This window comes from Pseudochaenichthys georgianus, chromosome 1 (assembly GCF_902827115.2).
Source record: "Pseudochaenichthys georgianus chromosome 1, fPseGeo1.2, whole genome shotgun sequence".
Classification (NCBI taxonomy): Eukaryota; Metazoa; Chordata; class Actinopteri; order Perciformes; family Channichthyidae; genus Pseudochaenichthys; species Pseudochaenichthys georgianus.
In genome coordinates this window covers 12,181,814-12,204,072 of record NC_047503.1, presented here as the reverse complement: position 1 = coordinate 12,204,072, position 22,259 = coordinate 12,181,814, and positions in this window count along the sequence as shown.

Below are 22,259 nucleotides of genomic sequence, written 5' to 3'. Positions count from 1 at the left end.
AACACAGGCCACTCAATTCACAACATTACCCTAACCCTAACCCTAACCATACCACTCACACCAGATACTGACTGGTTTTCGGACCCCCCCAGAAAAGCAAAACTGCACGTTTCAGAGTGGCCTTTTATTGTGGCCATTCTAAGGCACACCTGTGCAATAATCATGCTGTCTAATCAGCATCTTGATATGCCACACCTGTGAGTAGGGATGGATTATCTCGGCAAAGGAGAAGTGCTCACTATCACAGATTTTTTCAGATTTGTGAACAATATTTGAGAGAAATGGTTATTTTGTGTATATAGAAAATGTTTTAGATCTTTGAGTTCATCTCATGAAAAATGGGAGCAAAAACAAAAGTGTTGCGTTTATATTTGTGTTCAGTGTAAGAACACATTTTCAATGACCACACACTGTTGCTGGTTAATGAGAAAAACAGAAAACCTCGGTCAGTAATGCGTCATTTTAAGTTACCTCGTTGTTGCCACAGTTCAAGCTGTTGGTAGGCCAAACAATAATTGTGTTATCAACAAATCATTTTTTATCAATATTGTAAGTCAAGTCGTTGGTTTATAGAGTTGCAAAGTCACGCCCATCTACTTCCGGTCCATGGGACCTTATTTCGGAAAAATTATGTATTGAAGTCAATAGAGTGGCGAAGTCCCTCCCCTTCCGGTGGACCTCCATGGGACCTTATTTAGAACAAATTATGTATTGAAGTCAATGGAGAGAGAAAGATTATCTTTCGATCCCGTTTGAATTGTGCCATGAATTACACATAATGATGTTTGTCAATTTAAAAGATAATTTTGTGTCATAAAACTGTGAAGTAACACGTGTGAAACGCTCAATGAACTACATCTCTGGTCTCGCAGAACAACACACGTCACCAAGATGGCCGTCACTACTGTCTTGTCAACAAAACGATTGACTACCCTCACTACCCTCACTATCATCACAACGTCCAGAAGAATGTCATGCAAAGCTGCCTGCCTTCCTTTGATTCTCTGCCTGGTCTTTTTAATGTTTAATGTCAACCATTTGTGCAGATAGCATGAAGTAGAACAGATCGCCGATCGCCGATGCTAGCATTAGCATTTCTCCCCCGGGCTTAAATTGTGTATTATAGAATAATCACACCGGTGTGACAGTACTCTTCAACGGGTTCACAATCTATGACTACTACTCCTACTGTTTAACATTTTGGGTTACTTGATGTTACTTCATATTAAGGCTAATACAAATGACAAGGCTGTAATGCTAACTAACGTGCTAGCTACTAGCTAGGTAGCTAACTTGATCCAGCCACTCCTGGTCCTTTCATCAGACGGGAAGCGAAAGAAAGAGCAAGATCCATTGCTGGTATGATAACAACCTGGTACTAAGCACACAGGCATCTTGTTAAAGTTATCTTATCTTAGCCAGCGCCATATAGATAGATTCTATCTATATGGCGCTGATCTTATCTATCTCTTAGTGGAAGGGGAGGGACTTTGCCACTCTATTTAGTATTTGGCACTGTAATAAGAATGATCAAATCGGGCTCTGTCGGATGTTCTTTTTTTCATTAATTACTGCCTCGCTGCACATTATCCCTTACTTATATATAACACTGTGTTATTTCTTAATGTGTTGTTACAGGCCTACATTTTTAAACGTTGTCCCTCTCCTGCTCTCATGCCACTCTAAATCAAGGGTCAGCCATCAGCACAAACTGAAATAATGTGAATGGACATGGGCTTTGACAGAACAAATTAGAGATGATAAGCATTGAGGATTTTCTGGACAGCGCATTAGGCACAACATGTGCTGCTAGGAGGCACCAAATGTGGGTGGTGGGGGGGGGGGGGCGCACAGGTGTTGGGGTGACTTCCAGACACAGAAAGGATGGGGAAGAGTGCAAACAAGATATGTGTGAGGAGCGACATAATAAATGTAAGAGATAAGGCAAGTAAGAGGAAGTAATAAGACACCGGAGAGTATCTTCACCCAAAATGGAGATTAAATTGCAAACAAGCCAATTGAGAGTTTTTAGCCCACATGTTGGCAGGCAGAAATACAGAAAACACACAAATACACACACACGCTGGCTGGCAGAACATAACATTATGGCATGTATATTATCCAGCAGGCATCTGGTGAGGCAGCTAACACGCTCTGACAGAGCATGCAGGCTAGGCCATTTGTGTGCACGGCTAGTGTTTGTGGGCCTGGCTGTGTACATATATGTGTGTGTCAGGTGTCTGTGGGGACAGCTGCTCACTAAATAGTATTATTGTGTCTAATTGGGGATTACCGAGTCACTGTGTAGTGGTGGAAAGTAATTTGTCTCGGCTCGTGTATGCAGATGTGAGGCAGGGAACCCGGAGGATCCTGATGTGAAGACATGTTCGGTAAAACTCTCTGTATAAATTACCACAAGGGTATACAGTCTGTATTTGAATTAGCGCTGATGTTAGTCAATGAGTGGAAAATGCACTTTATCTTTTAGCTAGTTCCTATCTACAGTCCTCTCTGGTATGGGGAGGTCAAGGACATAGAAAGTCTGAGACAGTGACGATACAGACTGTTTTGACTATGGAGCCTTCAAAATGACTTATCTTTAGATTAATACGTTATTTGCTTGCCCTGTTTAGAGGATAAATAGGGACAGAGAATGGCTATGCTTCAGAAAAGATGGTGGATTACAATGTAACTGCATACTTTTATTTACTTGGATTGTTAATTTCCTGTTTCTCTTTAGCCAAGTGTTTAAACATCAAGTGTTGTAACACATCAGTTCCAGTGTCGAAGCATCCTTATGTTGTTTCTAGTCAATGCTCCAAAAAAGAATTTCCTTAATAGTACTATATAATGTTGTACTTATCTTAGTGTTCAATTAATAAACAGTTCACAGCCTAATCTTCACTAGTTGCAACAACAGGTTAGGAGCTTCTTGCTGTTCTGTTTTCTATCATTGGTCCAGTTTGTTGTATTTAGGGATATAACTGAAATGGACTGAAACATCAAAGGTGTTTTATTGGTTTTATCGTTTGGTAGAATGAGCACAGAGCTACAGTATGTTTCACTGCCATGTTTGTAAAGTAGTTGACATAAGAAAAAGTTAACAGAAACTCTTGTTTGAGTCTTTAGTGCTTTAATGTTACGCAAAAATCACCGTAATTCTCCGGACGCCCCCTGAATTTCATTGCCCCTAAAGTACTAGTATGGTAAGGTGTGCCTCGGAAACAGGCGAGAGTCTTGAATGACACCACAGTGTTTTGCTATTTTCAAGGTCTAGAGAGATGTAAGGGTTATGATAAGAATCTAAAATATATAACCTCAATGCTATCTCGCTTAATACTAATCATCTTACCTTTTGAAAATGCACAATGACTTTCCCCAAAAACTCTTGACCTACTGTATAGGCCTTCTAACCTGTTGTCATTTTGCTATCAGCCATAGACTATAGATATAAAATGTATGTGATAAGATGACATATTGTAATCATGGATCTAAGAAGAAACCACAACAACAACAAAAGTGCAGAAACATTGCAAATAAAACGTTGGAACATTCAAGAGACCATAGCTTGTTCCAAGAATATAGTAAATCTGTGTTTGGACGTCAACTAACTACGCATCATACCTTTAATTAAATGTGTGGGGTCTAGGACAGCACTCCAATTTGAGGTTTTGCAATGTATTGAAACGTATATGTGGTAATATTTCAAATCAAATTGAAGTGCTGCCCTAGTCTTTACTTTCTTGCAGTCTACATTTGGATCCAGCACCCAGTATAATCATTTGACGAGGGGGCTGCATTTGAATATTTAATTAACCTTTAAACAAATACCTTTGGGTTTTTGACTGTTGGTTGGGTAAACAGGGGCAATCTCAAGGGTTCATCTTGGTCTCTGAGAACGTGTGGTTGGTGTTTTTTTAACTCGTGCGCACGAGTTACTAAAGCGTGCGCACGAGTTAATAAAGCATGGCCTCGTTTTATTTAAATTGAGGGATTCCTGTCCGTGACTCACAGAATCTGCTGCTGCCCACAGCTGTTTTATAGAAGGAAAACATCCTTCACTTTATGAAATCTCTGTGGCACCAGTGGCCTGTACTACGAAGCAGGATTAGCTATTTACACTATTCATTCATGAAGTATGACGCTGCGCTGTCCGCATGCGTCTCCATGTTTGTGATTGGTCAAATGTTGGTAACCCCGTCCCTTTCACGTGAACGCACTCTCAGCCGGACAGAGAAACCCTGGTTGATTTGCTGAGTTAATAACCAGCTTCGTAGGACCGCTTAGCGACATCGCGTTTGTTAGGGTTAGTTAAGCCGGGTAACTCAAACATATATCCAGGGTCTGTTGAACTGGCTTCGTCGTACAGGGCACTGGAGGCAGTAACGTGTAACCCAGCAGAATCTGAGAAGAGCAGCACCAGCTGCAAAGAGCGGTGCCTTACTGTTTACTTCACTGCGTTGCCCTTCATTAGAACCGCTGGATAGAGATCGAGGCTGCTACGTTTAACCACACACACCTCTACACACATCGAACTACCAGAGTATTCCCCCTCGTTTTATGAAGGATATGTCCTGTCACCGGGGCGCATGCTGTGTGTGTGTGTGTGTGTGTGTGTGTGTGTGTGTGTGTGTGTGTGTGTGTGTGTGTGTGTGTGTGTTCAGCTCCGCTCTGTGTGTGCGTGTTCGGTGTGTTTGTGTGTGTCCGACACCCCCGGCATTTGTTTTCAAATTACCACGAACAGTAATTTACACAAATCTGGTTCTCCATAGTTATATGTGTATTCCCAAGTGAAAGAAATTCGTTTAATCTTAATCTCGATGTGCTATAGTCCTGCCGGAGTGCACCGGAACGAACGATACTATCATAAACAAATGCCCACACACACACAAAACGAGGCCACGCTTTAGTAACTCGTGCGCACGCTTTAGTAACTCACGAGTTACTAAAGCGTGCGCACGAGTTACTAAAGCGTGGCCACGTTTTATTTATTGTTCTCTCTGTGAACCCTCCAGGGGCCTATACTACGAACCTGGTTCAACCTAACCTGGATATGTTTGAGTTAGCCGGTTGGCCTAATCCAAAACATACGCGCTCTCGCTAAACTGTACTACGACGCGGGTTATCAAGTGGATCGCTCAAACCAGCCGTTTCCTATCTAGTTAGGTGCGCGTTCACATGAAAGGGGTGGTATTTGGAGCATTCGACCAATCACAAACATGGAGAAGCGTACTGACAGCGCAGCGTCATACTTCCTGAATGAAAAGTGAACTTTAATACTAGTCAAAAATGAAGAAGTTAAACTTTAAACATCCATGACTTAAACACTTTATCCAGGATCAGAGCCACAGAGCTGCACCTGCAAGGTGAATACAGCTGGAAAAAGAGTGTTTGAATGCATTAACAGGTTTATGATATCACTGCCCGTCTAAAACACGATCTGACTTCAATTACATTTGTCTCGAGTGTTTCGTCAACTTATGTGTTGCTTAAAATAATACTTCTGCATACAGTATGTGACACTGTGAGTGTTGCACGGCCAGATACGGCTCAGCTGACTCAGATAAGGAGATATATGATACATTATGAAGTGATATGCCGCGGACTGTACTTAATGTACTCTGATCCGGTTACTTATGTTGTGGCCGATATTTAAGTAAGCTTTCTTAACGCTAATGTTATAATAGTCAGTTTGCTCTGAAGATGGAGGTGATATTCTATTCATGTTCACGTTCACACAGTCGGTGATTTTTGCCGGCCGTCTTTCCTGCGACGGCAGTTTTTCTGTATTTCCTTTCTCCTGTAATATGACTTGATCGCTTTAAACTCTGCACACTGAGCTCTGATTGGTCAGCAGGCGGTGCTTTCACTGAGTTGAGCTCTTAGCCTGCAACCTAACCTGGTCCCGACCAGGTTAGCTGCTTAGCATATATTACCATGGAGATCTAGCCTGCTAAAAAGAGAACCAGCTTCGGATGACCGGAAAGCCGGAGTTTTCCCTGAATTTAGCCGGCTAAGCGAAAATCCTGCTTCGCAGTATACCCCCCAGGGCTCCGTAGATTAGTACAAAACACAATTAAAATGACCATAAAACTCAAAGGTAAGTTATTGATGACTACATGACTTGTAAAAACTGTTTTACTTTGAGTCCAACATTATCTTATTATTTATGAGTTTTGTGAATAATAACTTAAGTCAACACATATTGATCTGCAGAAGAGTTGCTTTCCCCCGAAGATATCAAGAGGCATACATTATTACAATATTAATAATTTCCTCCTTAGGCTCCCTGGTTGATATGTCTTCCTCTGAGGATTCAACATCCTGCTCTTCGGCCTGGTCCTCTTCCTCAATCATTTTCAACTAAATCCTCTCTGCCACACTCAGTGCCGTTTCCCGAAGTGTTGTAAACGTTGGACATTTTTTAAGAAGCAAGTCACACCGTCACCCCCCACACAGGATATAGGTAAGTTATGTATTTTAAAAGGCTTAACATTTCTATTCACTTCTAAAAAAAGAACTAATAAGAAAAAGGACGTCATCTTTATTTTTTCCAACGTGCACATTTTCACTTCTTATGTTTAAAAAATGAAAAATGCCATTAAATGGTGTTTTAAATGGATATTTTACTTGAACTATTTTATGTTGATATACATATCTTTGTTATTGCACACTCACTTTAACTTAGCTTACTTTATATATGTTTATTTTGTATTCGGTTTGTTTATCTTTTTTTCATTCTAAAATGTTAAAACCATCACAAAACCTGATTTCCCCTGGATGAATAAAGTCTTCTGATTCTGAACAACAGATATCTCTTCATGAATTTGATAATTCAGAACACAGAAAATGTGTATTGAAATGTGATCTTACCTTCTTGTCAGTCAACAATATTTTGAACTTTTCATGACAAAACAAAAAGAAAGTTGTATGGTAGGCAAACTGTAACTGCCAGCTCTATCTGATGTGTTTGATACACGAGGAAGCTCACACGTCATCAATACAAAGTTATATACTTGCTTTTTAAAGACTTGGAAAATAGAAATGTATTAAAATATAATTGGCACAACCACAGCGCCCATTATTTGTTTGTGTGAAGTAAAGTTGGCTTAATTCTGAATGTTCATATATCTTTCTTGTTATCAGTTTGCCTTTTTATGTATTTCTGCAAATACACCATTTGACATATGCTGCTTCTCTTAGTAAATATAATTGTGTATCTCTCGAGAGGTCTTCTATGATTAGTTCATTTTGCATCTCACCATTTGTTACCATGGTATTCCAATCTCTTTGATTCAAACACATGATCCACTGCTATTCCAAAAAATATGTGTCCCTATGCATTTCAAGTTTATTTCGCTGTGTTGCTCTACTTCATCTTTTCTCCTGGAGTTCTTTTAAAACATTGCATGGTCCAACCCTTTTACTGGATGAAGTACATACCTGTGAACATATACAAAGCGATACCATGAACAGACAGACATAGAAAGGCAGCATTCTCCCACTGTGATCTTCACACTCACTGTCCCAATACACTCTCTAGAATCGCTGTGACAAATCGATGTGGAACCTGCCTCCACGTCTACAAACCGCCAGCCATACAGTGCCTATCCATCTAAAGCCTTGACACACAGCGATGTAAAAATAACAGGAAGGCAGCACTTAAAAAGGCACTGGGGAAAAGAAGACAAGCGGCCCAAAGCACTTCTGTTTATTTCTAATGGGACACCCACATAAGCCAGAAAGGGGGTATTTGTCTGCAATCCAAAGGGAGGAAACATTCCAATCGACTGTCATGGTTGACTCAGTGGCTGCCAAGAACAACAACAAATGTATCATTGAAGCTATATTACTCTCTGAAGACAAGGCCTAGAAAGATTACATTTGATGCAAGTCAACGGATGGAGAGAAAACGTTTGATTTAAGGATGATTACATGGGAAGACAGATACCACACTAATGTCTGTATGTGTATATGAATTACAAACAGTGGATCAAGAGAGACCTCTGGCATCTTCTGTTTGGTAGTGACAAAATCCCAGCACAAGCACCTCTAAAGCTAACTCATTATCAGGTTTTAACCAAACAATGTTTTCATAAAGAACTAAGGAATTCATTGCTACTGGCCAAGTAAATGGTGTTGTTTACTTGAACACTTCAGTTGTAATTAATAGAAAATAAACAAACCCTGTTCGAGACATTTAAAGATGTTTCTAGGCAGTGGCTCAACAACACAAGGAGAAGTCATGCATTTAAAACTACAATTATGTAGAGTTTCAGTAAAGTTTTACTATAGGTTTTTACTTGTCATTCTCACAAACATTTGGGCCAACCCCGCATGGGATAACAAGACGGCGTTTTACATCCAACATCAACATTTTTTTTTGCATTTGATGGCTATATGTTTGAAAACAATTTAAAGTGAAATAGTAATACTTCATGTACTTCAAAATAGCGTTAGTTAACTGTGGACGGAATATTAGCAAATCTAAAATGTATCTCTTTGATGCCTATACACTACTAAACTAACTAAAACCACAATACTTGAATACATGTATTTCCATGACTGCTGAAAGTCTGATTTTGTCACTTTCGAGTGAGCTAAGCTAGCTATTTCCCCAATGTCAAGTCTTAATGCTAAGCTAAACTGGCTGCTGTGTATAGCTACAAATGAACAATGATAGTGGTATATCAATCTCCTCAACTCTTGGCAAGAAAGTGATCGGCAACATTCCAAAAATGTCCAAAAAAAGGATGAATCACTTTCAATATCTATCAACAATTTCTCTAGATGAATCAATTAAGTGTTTGGTCTATAAAAAGTCAGACATTTTTTTTTGAAAGTCTTTAAATGTCAATTTGTTTCCATCCAAAACCCAAAAATATTCTCTTTTGTATAAGTTAAAAACGATTTATCGGGATTTTTGTTTCTGTCGATCATTTTAGCGACATCCTAGATGTACATTATTGACTTTGACGCTACAAAAGGATTCTTGAGGTCCCGTGCGTTGGAAGGTTTCCCAACCTTGAAACATAGTGTGCACGTTTACCTGCGTGTGTCTGTTTCTAAATGTGTGTGCAGAGCTCAGCGGAAGCGAGGCCATATGGAAACACGGTAGATGCTTTTTGCACCTCTTCGCACCTTCTGCTCTTTCCACTGCTTATGATGCCGCAGGGAAGAAGGGAAAGGGTAGAGGGTAGGGAGGAAGCATAGAGAACAAGTAAAGAAGTCTAAATGGCTTTCTAAAGGCGTGCTGTAAGGACACTGCAAGGACGTGAGATATATATGGGGGGGGGGGGGGGTCACGAGTTTCTGAACAAAGATGGAAACAGACAAATCTTGATAGATAAAAAGCCTCACACAGCACAGCTACATAACAGTCACAAATAAATAATAAATCATGCGAGTGTTGTTCCTGAACGAGGCTGCAATCGGAGCATTCGCAAATGTTTCCTTAACCCTGGGTAACACATAGCCTACTGTACGTGGTGTGTTGTCTAAACGGCTTTTGTTTCACGCAGTGGATCCAGCCCCTCTGCCAGTGTCTGACAACTTTCTAAATGAAGCTCATTATGTCCTCATTGATTTTTCATATTCTTTCACACCGGTAAATACCCCCAAGGTGCTCCTCTTAAACCTCTGCCCTCCCGCGGTACCTTTGCGATCTATCCGGCGTTTTTTTGCATTCCGTGTGTGTGTTTTATCTCCCGCCCCCTGTACCGTGGCAAAACACTTAGGGGAGCTGAACGGTTTCCAATTAGCAAAACAAATACCTCCGCTCACTCTCACCCTGTCACATAGGGCCTCAGAGAGCCTGGGCGGCCATTACAGACAATTAGAATTTAATAAGCCCAATATGCTCTCTGTAAGGAGAGGGAGGTAGGGAGGGAGACAGAGAGCTGTGCCCTCATCATGCCTGTCTCCCTGTCCCTTGGTTGCTATATATTTCTTATTGCTCTAAATCCTCGTAGTTGTCCTGGCAGCTTGTTCTTATTTGAATAGTATCCAGGCTTTCTAATCTCAGTCACCGTAAGGCCCTTTTTTTTCGTTTATCGCTCTCTCGGCAATATCGTTTTCGCACCGTTTACTCACCTCATCTCTTCTTCTCGTCCTACTCACACCTATTTCTGCCCATTTCATCAATCTCACTATTCCTCTTCACTCATGTATCCCTCATTTCTCACCTGTCTCGTCCTGCCCCCGCAGTCTGGCTCTCTTGCAGATATGTTTTTCTATTTCATACGATTGTATTCATTTCCTCTCCATCTCTACCCCGACAATGTTATATTTCCTTTTTCTAATTCACTCTCACGTTCTTTGGCCCTCTTCTTCCCTCTCCGACTCAACCCTATTTTGTTCTCTCTTTTCATCCCGCCTCCACGCTCACAGCCCACCATATATCTCAGCTCGGTCTCCGTGTCTGCCTCTCTGTTTTGCCTGTGTAGTGTGGCCCTATGAAATGAGGTGATACAAATGGCATTTTATGGGACTGTGCAGCACAACCAGGCTGAACACGGCAGGCAATCATAAAAGCCATTGTCTGCCGCGCGTGCCACTTTTAATGTGTTCCATTTGATTTAATGCAAGCGATAGAGGAGGTGAGGATGAGGGGTGAAAAAACGGAAAAGAAGGGGATAAAGAGACAGGCTTAGAGAGGAAGAGGGGAGAGAAAAGAGACAGAGCGGTATCTAGGTCGTAACTGGAGGCCTCACTTCTGGGTTTAAATAATAAGGGACAGCCGGGCGGATATCTAATTTCTAGGGAAGGAATGGCATTTAGAGTGAGAATGAAAATGGAATGCATGCAGGGGAGCAAGCTGCAGTGTAAGGGGAGACGGACAGACGGTGAAATAGTTAAAGAATAAATGCAATATCTAATGCACAAAGTCATCACATTGCCAGAGGGTGGCAGAGGTGTGAGGATTCTGATGGCTTTTTTTTTGCTTATAAAGCCGTTCATTTAAAAGAACAGGCATATTTACATCCAGATGGGGACCTTCTAGGTATTACCTATATGCTCCCCCCCCCACCCTCCATCCCTTCTACCCTCACCCCAATCCGTTAGAAATGTGTGACAGAGGTAATTGCATAAATCCGTCGTTAGTTCACAAGATTGAATGCATGATTCAAATTTCAGCCAGTTTTATTTTTCAAAGTCCATTTCTGTCAGTGTGCTTTGAAGAGGTGGTGGGGGGGTGCTGTTAGTAGTAGATTGTAGTGCCTCAGCAGTTCAATTACACTCACATGGATGAATAGTCCAAGACTGATGAGTTTCTATCAACATGCTGTGTATCACCAGTTAGGATGCCACCTGGGCGCCTCCCTAGGGAGGTGTTCCAGGCACGTCCAGCTGGGAAGAGACCAAGGGGTAGACCTAGGACCAGGTGGAGGGATTATATCTCTTCACTGGCCTGGGAGCGCCTTGGGATCCCCCAGTCAGAGCTGGTTGATGTCGCCAGGGAAAAGGAAGTTTGGGGCTCTCTGCTGGAACTGCTACCCCCGCGACCCGACCACGGATAAGCGGGAGGAGATGGATGGATGGATGCTGTGTATCGATAAAAATGAGCCTGATCAAACATTAAACTGGCTTTAATAAATGCAGCTTGTAAGACAGAAACACAATGAATGCACATGTCATGTGTAATGTGGAATAATCAGGGTGATTATTGCACATTAGGTTTGTATTTGCAAGCAGAATGATTTTATCAGTGACATTGTTAGCTCCACATATAATAATACATACAGTAGTATATGTTGATATTAATGTTGATAGCTGAACTCATGGTGTCAACCAAAAGCTTTAGTGTCTTATAGGTTTGTGTGTAGTTTGCCAAGGTAAGGATAGTTTAAAGCATGGACATGTGTAACAGTAGAGGCACAACATAGTAATATGAACCTGTGAATAAGAATATTATGTCTTCTTTAAACTGAGCGCCAGTGCCACAAGAGGCTAGTTGAACAACAATGTCTGTATACATTACAAACCATGCTTACACAGTTTTACACTCATTAACTGGAATGTATAAAATGAATAAACCTAACCCTATGCTTGTGCAATGAGATTGTGTGCACCCCTTGTGAACTGAAGATACGTTGAGGAAGTAGTTCACCGTTTGTGATTCAGATAATACTTTTTCTGTAAAATGTAGATTACTGGCCTATTTGTAAACTTTTAAAGGCAACAATTATTTGCAGAAATGTGATGTGGTTGAGACAATAGCCACAGTCTGGCACCGTACGTTTAGGGCGTTTAGGGCGTGCCTGCATTTATTCATAGCTAACTAGGGACGGCAGAAGCTCAGTTGAGTGGCAGTAGGGACTTGGCTTGTTAACTGAGGGTTGGCAGTTCAGGTCACAGCCTTGAGCAAGGCACAACATAGATGACTTAAATGCAGAAACTAGATTTCATAGTGTGACAAAGATGCCTTGATTCTAGATTCAAAGTATGAATGTAGACTTAGGCACATTCTTGGAATTGCTTTGTATGCTGCAAGTCTCACAATGATCTAGAAATGGTCAGATGAAGATCCTCTTGAAATTATATTATGGTTTGACAAAACTGTCCATTCTGCCATGAAAGAGACCATCGCAAGCGCTACGAGGACCTGTTGATGAGTTTGTTGGTAACTAATTGCACATGAAGGAGAAATGGTTCAGTCTTATAACTATGGGCGTATAAAACAGTGCTCACACATGAGTTCCGCAGTAGATTATTATTACTGCTGTTTTTTTGTTGTGTTTTTCTCCTCGTCTGTTCATGTTTGTAAATGTTTTGGTATTGTATCACCTAGTAAGTTCTGATTTTTTTTTGGGAAATTCTTCTGGAGGGAACTTTGGGATTTTTGCTTTTGCAGTCCATTTACATGCTGGAATGTATAACTAACTACAGGAAAGGGAAAACCCCAAAAAGCATAAAAGGGCCTCTTTAAGCAACCATGTCTGGACCACCACTTCCTGAATTAGTTTGAAAGGTCATTTCTACTGATCATTTTTCCATTGTTGAGGTCTACTAAAAAAAAAAAATCACATTGGTTTCTCATACAGCATCTCTGTCCTAAACGGCTTGTTGGAGCTCCTGCCCCCCCCCCCCCTTCCCCTCCCTGTGAGCTCAGTGTGCTCTGATTGGTCGGGACCAGAGGTTGCGCTAGGCTTTTTCACTGCCCGTCATTTTGACGGTCGTGAACTGTCAACGGGTGGCGGGGCACACGCTCGTGAACCGTTAGCGCCGTGTTATGCATGCCCACTGCACCTCGCGGGAGTGCGCACAGCGTAAAGCCAAAACTCTCAGACATTTCAATGATTTGTTGGGCAAAGTTGGGTTTAGAAACGGTATCATTTCCTTTTTGGCAGGCATGCTTAACACCGGAGCCTCGCTGCGGGGAAACTTTGGCGCTGTTCCGAGTTTGTTCTAATCCGTTAAAATGACGGACTGCTTTCAGATTTTTCCGTCATTGTTAAAAAAAATCCATCACAGACCGAACATATTCGGTTAACGCGACCTCTGGGCGGGATGTTGCGAGGCTCATTGCGAGGCTCGTTGCTACTCGCCGCTGCTGCGAGGAGTGGACAGGTTTCCGGGTTGGCGATACAGCGATAACAAGCGAAACTCATCCTGAGCACACACAAACACTCACAGCCGAAGTAAAAACAATAAGTGTGGCTTGATATTGAGTAAGAAAAAGGTTTATAACGCTGTGAGAATGGGTCTGCGGAGAGCATTTCTCCGCGATCCCAACTCGTCTATTACCAGCGTTCAGGGAGCTCTATGCAAGTCAATGGGGACTCCCTGTTAGTTAGCCAAGGGATCCTGGTGTGTGAGGTGCTCCGTGGATTGGTCCATTTGGGCCAATCCGGTCATTTATTCTTCATTTAGGTGTTCACACGTCACACAACCCAGGAAGCAAACAATGGATGATGAGAAATCACCAACGAGGCGTTTTGGGGCAGCATAGACAGGTCTCTTCTGTGTTAGAGTTGTACTCGCTACAGGGTGTACTTTGAGGGTTTGTGACTCTGCAGACCGTTTACATTCAGACAAACCTTCATAACACACAAGGGGATGGGTAATAACTGGAAAAGCATGACATGGGACCTTTAAGTAATAGATTTGAACAAGTTCCCAATGCACTGTGGTGCAGATATTATTAGTATTACTGCATAGTGCCAATTATAAAAAATACATTTTCAGGCTAATGATGGACACAGAAACTTGTTCAGCTCGACTTAATTACATGCACAAATGTGGTATGCGATTTCTTCTAAACACTGTCAAGCTTATTATTAATATCTACATTACTTAAGGTTACTGGTATGTTAATGTGATTCCGGTTTTTGCATATTTCCCACTACCCTTTTCAAATGTAGTTAAAAACTAAACTTTCGAGAGTCAGATTCATTATGCAGAGCGTTGTCCGGTAATGCCACTTGTCAAACAGCTGTAGGCTAGTGGTTGATCTGGCTTGGCTAGTGTGACCACAGTGATCAGTGCTTTTGGCCCACCCTTGTCTCTCTGCCTAATAGCTATATAGACCCTGAGCGCAGTCCTGTGATTGTCAATGAGCCCTTCAGCTTCCAAGCACCATGGGATAATTAGCTTGCTTCCCCTGCCTGCCAGACTTGGCAAAAACTCTGTGCTTTCTTCCTCTCAATTGTAATGTTCTCTTTTTTGTGAGTGTCCAGAGAAAATAAGCATTTTCTAAAAAGTTATTTTAATCTCAGAGGGTGAACTAAATTGATTACTGTTGTAGTCGAACATGCACATGAGGGTCTTTATTTATCTTTATTTATTGTACTTGTGTGTGCTTTGATAGGATCTTTCTATTTGTTGAATCCAATTGTGCTTGAGGAAAGCCCATTGCAGTATCCTAGAATGCCGACATCCAGTGCCAACGTTCGGTCCCAAAGCAGGAAGTAGTGTGTCCTTTGTGTAGCAAGGTGGACAATATGAGTGTGGACAACAGGGTGGTGGATCACTTCAGATTTTAATGTGGAAGGCGGAGTTCATGCAGAGTTCACATTCCAAGCTATTTTTATTTAATGTAACCAACATGCTCTCCTTACCCTCACTAAACCTAATCCATAGTTCATTTTTCACAATAAAAACCTTCTTCATCGTTACCCATACACTAGTTTCTAGAAAATGGCACTGTAGATTGACAAATTCGGAGAAAGAAAGTTGCCATTCAAAGTAATTGTTTTGCGGAATTGTGAAACTGCATTGTTTCCTGGCAATAAGAGTAAAGACCAAGTCCTAAAGAAGATGGACATTTGATCATATTACTTGCGTTCTACAAATATTGTTGATTCACGTCTTCCAGAATGAATTAATAGGGAATTATACCAATGTTACATATACAAGGTTTGTGACAGTTTGTTGACTGTTCTGAGTCATGAGAATAGCTACTCAAACTATAAAAACAGCAGTAGAACAGTAGTAGTTGAGTTGAAAAGATAGTAAAGGGGGGTTTACAGTAAACACAGAATATGAATATAAAAATGACTCCCTCAGTCCTTAGACCCTAGAACAGTGTACATTAAAAAGATAATACATTTACAACATAGTCCACATTTTTGTCTATATATAAGTAGAGTATGAAGATTGATCGAGGTGGATGTCAACAATCCTCTGGGTGCCATGAAAGAAGTAGTAAGGTGAGTGTGAGGCGTAAGGCAAAGCTAGACAGCGCAACACATCTCAGATACTTCCTCCAAAAAATGCACAACTTAGTTCTCACGCTACAGCCTGTAGACATACTAACAGGCTAGAAGAGTAATACAGAGTTAAGTACTGGGAAAAGGTAGGGTTTAGGTTACAAAAGGTACTATTGTGTACTGGTATTAAATTCTAGGTACCAGTATTGTTCAAATGTAAACAACAACCCTAAATGTGGTGACATTGGTATTTAATCTGATAAAATAAGTGTCAAGTTGAATTGTGGGAAATGTAGGGTTGAGCATTTTTTGTGTTTGACCAACTACGTGGAATTAATGTCAATGTGTGCCTCCGCTGCTTTTATTTGGGCTTGTATTAGAGTGCCAACTTAATGAAAGTACGATGCAGATATTGAACTTCAAGAACTGTAAGATCAATGAAAGAGACATGAGTGTAAACTTGTCATGAAGATCAAAGCTTTGTTGTTTGCCCTAAAAGTTGTGGTGAAACAGAACTTTCTAACTTCCTTAAATTGCTTAAATGTACAACCTTTACCTTACCTCTTATGCGTGTCTCGGAAGTTAAGTAATTTGGTGTCAGAAATAGCTTGGCGGAGACTGAGCAGTATCTGAATGATTTAGTCTGCGGTGAAATAATAGTAGTGCATTCAAATACCTGCTTAGCTGCTGATGTAAGCAATGTTTCCGCTCTTGCTCACCGCCTTTAATCACTGGCTGTAAATCAAACAGAGAAAGAAAGGACTAATTTAAACCTGCTGGAAGAGTTTGGGTCCCCATGGAGACTTAATAAGGTGGAGAGTCTTGCTGTGATGAGTGTAAAAGCGAATTAATCCCTTTTTTAAAAGATTGTGACATACAAACCGAAAACTTGGAGGCAGATGATTAATAGAGGAGGAAATAAGGGAGTGATGTTTGTTAGCAGTGGATGTGCTCTGCAGGCATAGCTTTTAGCCAACTTAACAATACATGCTGTATACACAATAAGCACAATAATTACTTGTTATGCGGTGAGGTGCGACCTCCTCCAGATGTTTGTCAACAATCAGTATGTCTCTGTCACTATAATTATAATTGCTGGATGCCTAACTGCATCGATTCATAGAGGTGGTGTTTCTTAATTAATCCCAAGGCCATCTTTATGACTGTATTTCTGATTGAATTGAACTACGGCAAATGTTTACACATACAAAAAAGTTTGTTCACAAATGCATTGTTTTCTTAATGAGAAGACTAGGTGCACTTATCCTTCGAACAATGAACACAGGTATTGAAAAACAATGTCTGTTCAGCCAAGAGATTGGTTGTTCATACGGATAAAAAATGCTGATCCACAAGCCTAAGTAACTACCATATGAAGCAATTTAGGTATTACCCAGATGTGAGTGTGACTGATTCCCATTCATTGATCTGCTCATAATTAATCACAAAGGCTCTTCAATGTTTGTAGTTGTATCTATACCCAAAACAAGTAATCCTTTAATAAAGCTAACACACAATGTTGTCAGCCAAGTTGATAATGCCATTGGTTTTACTCTTACTGTAGGTCAGCATGTAGTGACAAAACTAACAATGTACTGCCGATTTAAAGTGGACCTATTATGCTATATTGGAAACATGTCTGTGAAGTTTTTTGCTTATAATACCAAACAGATAACCCATTGTAGCCATCCCTCATACTGCTCATACCCCTCTTTTGAAGCCTTGTTAGAGAAATGTGGATATTGGGTCTTTAGCTTGAAAAAGAAAAAAGAGGAGGCGGAGCTAATGCCTGATGTCTAAATTGGTTTGAATCCTACTTAAAGGACAGAAACAACTTTGTTTCTATAGGTAAATACACATCTGCGTTGACAAATATGACATGTGGGGTACCTCAAGGCTCCATCCTGGGGCCTCTTCTCTTTAACATCTACATGCTACCACTGGCTCAGATAATGAAAAACAACAAAATAAGTTACCATAGCTATGCAGATGACAAACAAATGTACGTAACAATTTCAAAAGGAGACTATGCTCCAATTCAAACACTGAGTAAGTGCATTGAACAAATCAATGACTGGATGTGTCAGAACTTTCTCCAATAAAACAATGATAAAACTGAAGTAATGGTTTTTGGAGCCAAGGCAGAACGTTTAAAGGTTAGCGCTGAGCTTCAGTCTGCAATGTTCAAAACAACAGATAAAGCCAGAAATCTAGGTGTAGTCATGGACTCTGATCTGAGTTTCAACAGTCACATTAAAACAGTTACTAAATCAGCCTACTATCACCTAAATAATATATCTAGGATTAAAAGACTAATGTCACAGCAGGATTTGGAAAAACGTGTCCATGCTTTTATCTTCAGTAGACTGGACTACTGTAATGGTGTCTTCACAGGTCTCACTAAAAAATATATTAGAACGCTGCAGCTGATTCAGAACGCCGCTGCTCGAGTCCTCACTAACACTAAGAAAGTGGATCACATCACTCCTGTTCTGAAGTATTTACACTGGCTTCCTGTGTGTCAAAGAATATATTTCAAAATACTGCTGCTGGTTTATAAAGCTTTGAAATACAAAGTACATTGCTGACCTCCTGCTAAATGATGAACCATCCAGATCTCTCAGGTCTTCAGGGACTGGTCAGCTTTCTGTCCCCAGAGTCAGAACTAAACATGGTAAAGCAGTGTTCAGTTATTATGCTCCAAATATCTGGAACAAACTCCCAGAAACCTGCAGGTCCGCTGCAACTCTTACTACTTTTAAATCCAGGCTGAAGACTTTTCTTTTTGTCGCTGCTTTTAATTGAACTATTCATATCTTAGACTGCACTGTCACTTTTATCCATGTATTTTTTTTTGTAATGTTTATTTTAATAGCTTTTCTTTTTAATGACTGATTTTAAATGCCATTTTCTTAATGTCTTTCATTTTTTGTAAAGCACTTTGAATTGCCTTGTGTTGAAAAGTGCTATATAAATAAACTTGCCTTGCCTTGATCAGAATTCTACCGGAGATAAAGATAAATTCTGCTGTGATAAAACGCCATCCTGTTCTAAACCACATCAAGGATTATTTCTGAAACAGTATGGAGCTCAAATGCTTTTTCTCTTGCGGGTGTATCACAAGGTGAGTTCCTTTTTTTATTTCCTACTTTTTAAAACACATGTTCTCTACAGTAAAGGTTAGCTCTGAGTGTTAGCGAGGTTTGCTAATGTAAACAAAGACGAGATTATGTCCAAAACACGTCAGGCATTGTTTCTGATAGCAACTTTCCGTGGGTCCGCCGCCGATTTGACGTCAGTTCGGATGGAATCTGTATACGCTCGTTGTACACCCGTTTTTAAAAGATTTGGATACGCAGGAGAGAGAGGGTTTTGTTTTCTGATGCTGCGTGAGTTCCCCCGACGCACCGGGGACACATATTTATGTATAAAAGACATCTCAAAGTGCATTTTGCATGATGGGTCCCCTTTAAGCTAAATTAAAATGACAGCATGCTATCATAATCCCAATGGTAATGGTAATTGTAAAATTCAGCCTGTACAAAATATCATTTTAGTAAGCTTTGCTAAGAAAGCACTAGAAAAAAGGTACAGCTAGCTGATGGGAATGGCATTAATTGTCTGTATAGTTGATCTTTAATCATGGTATTGTGTAAATTAAAACGTTGAAAACACCAGTTCAGATGAAATAATGTATTGGTCAACAAAGTTATTACAAATCATCCGGAGAGGAACAATAATGTTGTGTTTACCCAGATGCATTAAGGCCAGCAGTTGTTGAGGCATTTTAACCAAACTTCAATTGTGAACCACATGAAGTCAGGAGATCACCAACATTGTGACGATACATCATCTTGGAACCATGAATATCTGAACAGAAAAGTTGGGAATCCCAATGATGCAGGTCTAAAGTAGTGGACCAACCAACACTTCAACAGCCCCTAGCAGCTAGCATAGCTAAAAACCATGAACAGTCTAGAACTTATTAAGTAAAATATGCACAATCCTATGGTGAATTTCATTTTGTAAGTGTTACTATGTATTGTTTTTGATATTTTTGCAACAAACAGTATTGGTATAACCCTGGTATTGGCAGACACCTGTCGTAAATAAGCCAGAATCCCTAGTTTCTAAAAGTGTGAGGTTTCTGTACACTACACTACAGTGTAAGTATACATGTGTTTTATGTGTGTGTTCTGCCTCACAGCTCTGTCGCAGGGTGTCTCAAAGTTGAACTTGCCCCAACAGGCCTTCACACAAATCCTGCCACAAGTCTGATGTGATCTTCTCAGGTTTGACACTGTCCACTTCTCAGAAGAAAGTATACACCGTGAGCATCCGGCCCTCTGTGAGGGGGAGATAAAGTGCGACCGCTACCTTAGCTGAACTTCTACATTTGGAAAAAACCTTGTAAAAGGGTTACAATGTCAATGGACTCATGTTCGGGAGAGTGGTTTTAAGAATTTTCTTATAGTTCCTTTTGTTGGCTTGACAAAGACAGTATTTTGTTATAGAATACTGTAATCACACGGTTTTCTTTAAATAAGGGATGCAGTTATACATTGTTGATCGATTGATTGATAGATAATGGGAAATGTATATTATTATTTATTTCTCCGATGAATAAATTATGGCTGGAAAATAGGTAAAGCTAAATTGTTTGTGTTTTACACCTAGTCATGTCAGTGCATTTGTTCAAGTATTATTTAAAAAAAAAAAATGTGATATTATGTATGATCTATGAAAGGCCAAGTATAGGAAAAACAACCTTAACCTCATTCACTAATAATATTGGGTCCCATAACGGATCTTTCCATTTCTATATTAAGAATAACAGTCTACTGAATGCTTTTTATGCAGTCACAGGCTTTTGGTTCTATAAAAGCCTTTAATGTATTTTGGAGTATTTGATAGTATTTGTCAAAGGACAAATTAATAGAAAAAGTGCTCTATTCAGGCTAACATATGTTTGTGAAGTTTATTGATGTACTTAACTAAATTAAAGTTAGAGTTGGAACTATTATGTTAAACATATCGATGTCAGAACTTGGGAATTATCCATCTTTGCTCCCTACATCTTAAACTCTTTGTTAACCCGCAGGTGTGCTCAAACGCTGGTTCTGAATCTTTTTTTTCAAATACAATAAGTAAAATGGTCAGTTATAGGTGTTGACTGAACAGATATATACCTTAATCCCTACTTTAAATGGTCACTTGCGGTTCTTATCCTGTCTGATTTGATGAATGAATCACCGTTAATACTGTTGCACCTTAAAGATAAAACGTTTTTCTTAATTCGTATGATTAATTTATGTGGAAGTGGGAACAATGTGTCAAGTGAGTCAGCATCCCCGTCTGTGATCAGCAATAATCCAAAAACCCAAATAGCTACATCAAACAGTGATCCTATATGCATGAATTTACACTCCAGTCCTGCTCTTCAAAGTGTGAATATCAACATTATTGAACTATTTGCAATGATCACTGTTTACAAAGCCAGCGGAAGATGACAGTGGCCTGTGTTCATATGCGAAAGGGAGGGAGAAAGGGAAAGATAGAAAAGAGGAGGAGATAAACAAGATTTTCTTGGAGAGAAAATTGAAAAAAAGAAAGAAAGAAAGGTGAGACAATAGCTGGAGATGCAGCAGAAGTGCACTGCCTTATTACACGACCACTCTAATCATCTCCAACATATTACATTTGGATTAACAACAAGGAAATTATGTTCACCTCACTAATGAAATTCATGAAATAATGCCTGCTGCGATTTCCAACTCAAGGTAGAATCAGTGTCTCGTGCACACACGTGTACATATGAACCAAAAGGGGATGATTAGGAAGTAATGATGGCGGTAGGGCCGTGTCATTCATCACTGTGTGAAAGCACAGACGTGTTGCGTTATTTACAAAAGGTGTATGATTAAATGTGGTAATGCAGGTGTAGTTTCTTAGGTGTAAATAGATTATATATAGCAATTTGCCAGGGTTTGGGTTATACTCATTGAGCTGGGTGTATACTAAAGCAGACCACAAGAGAGCTACTATAATTACATCCTGTTAACAGGAGGGAAACATGTTCCGTATGAACTCAAGGGCTCTTAAGGTAACTACAGCAGTGAGAGCTAATGTGTGTGCATCAGATTTCTATGTGGAGAAGAGTTTCAAGAATTAAAATCCTTTCAGTAAAAGGCACTCAACCATAATCCACATTAAATCGCATATATTCATACAAACGTAATACAATGTAATTGAATGAGTCCACGGTGGGGTCTCCTCCTTTCCCCCCCTCCCTCAGATGAGCCCTCGGTCGGCTACCTCTTAACATGATGTGTTGAATTATTTGATGAATCGTGGCTTTCTCTACAGAACGGAGCGTTCACCGTAACGTTGTGAGATGTTAGGACACCACTCGGCACACTTTTCTCTCCTCCAGTCTCACTAAGGCCTGCAGCGTGATCGCATGAGACACCGCGAGTGTGGAAATGGAATATGAATGTGTGCATACTTATCAGATTATGTTTGCACTTCTCGTGCTGGAAATGAGTGTGTTTATATGTAGATGCACGCTCGTGTCGGCTGAGTGTGACCTCATATATGTGTGCGTGCATG